Source organism: Eptatretus burgeri, chromosome 8 (assembly GCF_056783735.1).
Source record: "Eptatretus burgeri isolate ZD-2024b chromosome 8, Ebu_testis_v1, whole genome shotgun sequence".
NCBI lineage: Eukaryota > Metazoa > Chordata > Myxini > Myxiniformes > Myxinidae > Eptatretus > Eptatretus burgeri.
The window spans coordinates 26,814,196-26,820,883 of record NC_140968.1 but is presented as its reverse complement, the minus strand read 5'-3'; the positions used below and the strand labels follow the sequence as shown (position 1 = coordinate 26,820,883).

At 38.5% G+C, this 6,688-nt stretch overlaps 1 long non-coding RNA gene across 1 annotated transcript in view; it reads left to right on the top strand.

The window, feature by feature from the left end:
* Window positions 1–1,606: 1,606 nt before the first annotated feature.
* Window positions 1,607–6,688, top strand: part of LOC147021378 (uncharacterized) — a 147,028-nt gene continuing 141,946 nt past the window's right edge. Inside the window, exon 1 of the long non-coding RNA XR_015060778.1 lies at window positions 1,607–1,749. This is a non-coding gene — a long non-coding RNA (uncharacterized LOC147021378). The remainder of the gene's footprint in view (window positions 1,750–6,688) is intronic.

Genomic DNA, 6,688 nt, shown 5'->3' with positions numbered 1-6,688 from the left:
TGACACAACCAGTTCATTCAAGTTGTGTAAGTGGACCACACAGCAGGCTCAGTTCCGTTACTTTTTAGATGGACCTCGTATACACATACATACACACAAAATGTCAGCCAATGATGCAATTACTGCTTGACCTTCATGAATGCTCGAGACTTCATTGGAAGGATCTTGGATAAGTAAGGTAGATGGACATATTTCCAATGTTTTTAATGTCACAGGTTTCACCTGGTATGAAATATAAACTCCTTCACTCTTGTGGTGCTAGGAACCATGTTCTACACCTGTTATTGCTGCATGCATTCTGACTAACAGGACATGGTTGTCACACATCATTTGGCGTGGCGTCTGCATCCACCTACGAAGCAGCCGGTAAAAAGCATAACCGGTTCCAGCTTTGTGCAGGCTAACCAAGCAAGGACCAAGCAAAAGGATATGCTTTGTCCCCTTGCACATCACTGGTGGAGCCTTCTTTGTTTCTCGAATGCAATCTCTTGGTGTAGCAAGGTGATGGATCATATTGTAATCTTGTGAAAATCCAAATATGTTTAAGTTGCTTGACACAAAAAGAGAAAGATAAAATGGATTGTGGTTATTTGAAGAGCTCAAAGACCTGAAGAACCTCTAAAGTGGCAAGATAGTTAATTGATGACGGGAAAGGTTGTATATGGGTGGGAAGTATGTTTGGCATGGCCTTCAATGATGAAATCGTAGAGAACCCCTGGTTTAACTGCATCTGCGATGATTAAGAATCTGTTTTCCCCTTCCAGAGAAGAGTGCTACCTGGTAATATCTTTTTCAACTAAAAGTTTCATCATGCTGGTTGGGAATTGAGAAAGAAGAAGGAATTTATTTTTATTTTTTTTTAATTATGGAAGGTTTATTACACTTATTAGGGTTGGTCAATTTCAAATGATTTTTCCACTCAAATGGGTTATGGAGATATTGATAACTTGTCCAAAGGCCTCTGAACTGATGAGTTATACATTGACAGAAATGGCAACTTCCACAACATATGTGGGCCAATAAGAGTAGTGGAAAGGTTAGTACCTAGAAATGAGAAAGGAGATGGACTGGGTGAAGAATAGCACCCCATGCTGGCATATTGAGGAAGACCAAGTTTTTATGGCAATGACACAATAGGTCAAAGTAAATTTGATGGCATTCAGGGAGATACGATGTACTTTGACAAAACAGCAAAGCATACCTTCAATAAGGGATATATTTCTCCCTTAAATAGTCAGTAAGTTAAGGAAGGATAGTAAGACTGACCATCTGTCATGAAACCAATAAAAGGCATAATTATCATTACCCACGGCTCAAGTAACACGAACACCATTGCTTCCCATTAACCAATGACCTTTATACCAAGATACGAAGGGATGATGTACCTTTTATGAGATTGGAAATTAAACACGTGTAATTGAACTTCACAAAAGGTTTGTTTGATTTTGCCGTTAAATGTTCCTGCAAATCCCAGCAAATGATAGCCACCGAGTCTCGTAATAACTCTGAGTTCCATTGGTCCACACTGCACAAGCATCCTTATTTTCACCTCTTCATCACAGTGTCAGCACGTTGAAAGCTCTTCCTGCCATTTGTTCAGCAGGTCACTGGAATGAAGGATGTTTGCTTCTCTCTCGGAAGAGAAGGTTGGCGATGAAAAAGCAATAGTGTTGGCTCACTATTACTGCAACATGTCTCCTGAAGATGAGAGTGGCCTGAATGAGGAAGAGGAAGAGGAAGATGAAACTGGTAGGCATCACCTTGCTTGAATGTATGACTACTGTTTGTGCGTGTTGAAATCTGGTCACGAGTCTTCTTATGAAACATTCATGAATGCATTTGCAGCACATAGCGGCTGGTTGCTTAATCTCTGGGAGCGTGGTTGCATGATGCCTGTGCCAATGACACGACGCGTACTTGGCCAGCGTACTTGGATATTTGGCCAGCGTACCAGTCGGTATACAGGGACCTATTATTTTTGAAATAAGGTACAGTGAGGTCTTTAATGCCCATCACTGACCACTAACAGATGCGACATCTGGTTTAAGATTACTACGAAGGACCGCATGCTCTTAAATAGAACACGCTGCTCGTGAAGCACCAAGGTATCCATTTATAGTCTGGACTCAAACCCACACCAGACAACGTTAAGTAAGCAATCACTGAGCTATTCTTCAGGCCCTGAGACAAGGATTTCGAGAGAGAGATAGAGAGAGAGAGATAGAGAGAGAGATGGAGAGAGATGGAGAGAGAGATGGAGAGAGAGATGGAGAGAGAGATGGAGAGAGAGATGGAGAGAGAGATGGAGAGAGAGATGGAGAGAGAGATGGAGAGAGATGGAGAGAGATAGAGAGAGATAGAGAGAGAGATAGAGAGAGAGATAGAGAGAGATAGAGATAGAGAGAGAGAGATAGAGAGAGAGATAGAGAGAGAGAGATAGAGAGAGAGATAGAGAGAGAGAGAGAGATAGAGAGAGAGATAGAGAGAGAGATAGAGAGAGAGATAGAGAGAGAGATAGAGAGAGAGATAGAGAGAGAGAGATAGAGAGAGAGATAGAGAGAGAGATAGATAGAGAGAGAGAGATAGATAGAGAGAGAGATAGAGATAGAGAGAGATATAGAGAGATAGATATCACAGAGAAAAGTGATGCATCATGATGAATTATTACATCAAAATCTGCAATCATGATGGTATGACTACCTGTCTGTTCAATGCAAAGTCAATTACAGCTGACAGAGGTGGTGAAGCTCTTATTCTTTGGGATAAATAAGCAAGTGTTTATCTACTATAGGCATATAGTGAGACAAAAAGAGAGAGTGGTAAAAAAAAATAACGGCAATGATGATGAAATTTGCTACCAGCCCTACTTTTATGAAAACTATCGGACAAATTAGGAGTGCAGCAACACCCTGATCACAAAGGTACTGTCATGACTTGTGGTACCCTCTTCGCTTAGATTGCTTTGGTTGTGATGTGGCACCCACAAGACGAGGCTTCTGTGTTTGCCAGAGCCACAGGAAATGAAGAAACGAGCATGCAGCCGTGGTGAACCTCGGCACAGTGAATTATTGATGGCGAGCAAACACCTGGCTGTAAATCTTCATTTATCCAAAGTGGCCAAGATGCTTTGGTTGTCGGGCCAGCGTGGTTGCATTAGTCATCTTATCGGCAAAGAAAAGCTCTCATGGGACACGCTAGCATGCGAAGGTGTTGACAGAGTGCAGTGGAAAGCAACTTAGGTGAATGGCTGTTTCTGCTCACCTTTACTGATCACCTTCCCTCTACAGCAAATTATTGAATGCCTTATATTCTGTGAATTAAGCTTGATAGCATTTTTGAGGTGATGGTAACGGGTTTTATTTTTATTTTTTGTAAAACATTATGATCCCAGGCCCCATAAAAAGAACCTCTAACAGTGTGCCATTGTCCTACAAATTAATTTTCACCTTGTAGGACATATAGCTGACTGTACAGATTGGCATGAATAGTCCCCGCTCAAAAGTGCCTTTAATTCGATTATTGAAAATGATTATGACATTGATCATTATTAAATGATCTGTTCAAAATTACATCTCACCCTCATAGTAATAGCAAGCCTGATGTTAGTGATGGATGTGACTGTTTCTTCACTTGAGACAGCACTTAAAGTAAGTCTTTAAAATAGATCTGAAAAAGAAGCGGTTACGAGATGAAGCAGTTTGCACAGCCAGCTGAATATCGTATTCAGGAGTGCTGACCCAGCCCTAAAAGCATTCTGTTGTTGTGCCACCACGGTGGCATGTTACATTACCGAATGGCGCACTAAATCAAATGGCAGTTCCACTGGGATAAATAATTAAGGACACAGTACTGAGGCATGGTATTGAGCAATAGATACGACCTAAATAAAGGTAAATTTTCTTTAGTGAGACATTCGCATCATGTTTTATGCAAGGGCAGAGACCCAACGGCCACTGTGTCAAGGTGGTGTAAACCGCCTTCGCCGTAAATGTGGGAAAGACATGTATAACGCTGGAACGAAGACACTTAGCAGGGAGCCTGGTCAACCTGCCGAGATGTACTGCCCCAGAACCACCATGCTGGTCTCCTGTCTGACAAAACAGAATTCAGCAGCATTTTCATCTCACTTTTGAAAGAGTAATCGAATGAAGTCAAATGTAGAGTTGGCAAAATATTGATCGTTGTTACAATTTCAATTAGAGAGTTCATACCAAACCTTACCCGACGCAGTGATCAAGTGTATAATACAATTGAAATAAAATAATGATTTTAAAGGTCATATTAAAAATATATATTCTGCAAGGTTACCACTGTTGACGTCTTACACACCACATTATTTCACACCTTGCATTAGTTATTAATGCCTGTTGTCTGTGTCCTTCATGATGTCTTTAAAAACAATAAGTTTCCTGTTTGGAATGGTTTTTAATTTTGTTTGACTGTTAGACAGGCAGACAGGCAGACAGAATAATAAAAAAAATTATCCCACCGCTCTGCGCATGTGTGGTCGGGCTAAATTCAGAGCCAAAGTACTGATAAACTGCAGGTTTGTGTTCTGATTCATATTCTGATTAGTGTTCAAACTATAACGTTCATTTGAAATCATGTTGTTCTTCGATCACAAACTAATGTTTGAAGATGGATGGATGGACGGACGGACGGACAGACAGACAGAAGTGATCCAATTGCTTAACCCCACTTTTCGCTTCGTGTGTGCAGGGGTCATAAAGGGGGCACTGCTACACATGTATACAGATGCATATATTCAGAAAAAGGCATAGAGATTCACCAATTTTGTACCAAGTCAACTCTGCCGATTATTAACCAAACAGGAACGAGCAGACAGCCTCAAGCGAAGGTTCATTCATGGTCCACTTCTCCATTACATTAGAATTATCTGGAATCTTCATGGGGATCGTGTCGGCTTTCAATTGCTTCAATTCCCTCATCCCAAACTGGGAATACAGGCCGGTGTCACACAAATTATCTTCATAATGAGCGCTGCAAATGACGCTCGAAGCAGTTGGGCCATGCCACTTTCCTCTGGTCAGTTTTACCTTGGCTGTCCATATTTTCCTTCCAGCTGGATCTTGTGGGAATACCTAGATGCACACTCACACCATCTTTGGATGTATTGCTTCAAACAGCAACAATACATCTAGATGGCATTCTGAGTACTTTTTCAGAGTTCTGAGCATATGTAGGCTGCATATAAATGCAGCCCATAATAAATGCAGCCTTATAAAAAAAGTCCCACAGTGAAACAATCCTCGGATGATGTTGCGGGTCACTTGATATATGACATAATCAAATCACCGTTTTTTTTGGGGGGGGGCGGGGGAGCAGGGCCAATCAAGAGTAAAAGCACACCAAAAAACATTAAAATCTTCCTTCCAAGATATTTATTTTAGAAAAGACCGATTCAGTGTTGAGGGAAGCCTTATCAATTCATTAAACCCCACATGATTTTCTGTGTCTGTGGACCTTTAAGGTATCCAATGGTGGGTTTGTTGCATGGGGGACAAGGGAAATGTGTATGTGCCTGTATATTGTGTTTGTTACCTGCATCGCCTATTCCTGTGCTTTCCCACCAATTCCTTTTTTGAATCATAACCACCATTTCTCCCACTAATTTCTGACCTGCTTGTAATAATCTCTTGAACGATTTAGCATTGTGTCTTGACTTATCCTGTTCGGGTTTGGTCAGAGATAGCGCACCTGGGGGTAATTAGCCCAAGTGGTTAATTGGTCTCTGAAAGATGATTGAGAGCGTCGCATAATGTTGGTTCATTCAGCCGATACCCCGTGTAAGCATACCCCGCTAATATGTATATATATATATGTATATATATATATATATATATATGTATATATATATATATATATATATATATATATATATATATATATATATATATACTGCCCCAATCATATATATATATATATATATATATATATATATATATATATATTTATATATATATATATATATATATATATATATATATATATATATATATATATATATATATATATATATATATATATATATATATATATATATATATATATATATATATATATATATATATATATATATATATATATATATATATATATATACATACATATATACATATATATATATATATATACATACATATATATATATATATATATATATATATATATATATATATATATACATATATACATATATATATACATATATACATATATATATATATATATATATACATACATACATACATACATACATATATATATATATATATATATATATATATATATATATATATATATATATATGATTGGGGCAGTTGGGATTACACATTTTTAAAGAAGAAGAAGGCACTTCCAACCAAATGTAAAAACTTGAATGGTTCTGCTAATTTGAGCGAAAAAGTAAGAGCAGACCCGGTCTCAGGTGACGTTTCAGCGAGATGATTTCTCTTCCCCCCCCCCCCCCCTGAATGATCTGCTGGGTACCCCTGTCTGTGTTTAATTGTTAAGTAAGGCATCGAGATAAGCATCTGCTCTTTGTCTCTTTTTCTATCAGTGCCTGATTATTTAATTGCTTGCGATCATTTAGATTGATTTGGCCTGACGAATTCTTTACTTGCTAACGATTATTTTGATTGATTTCAATTTACTAATTTTTACCACA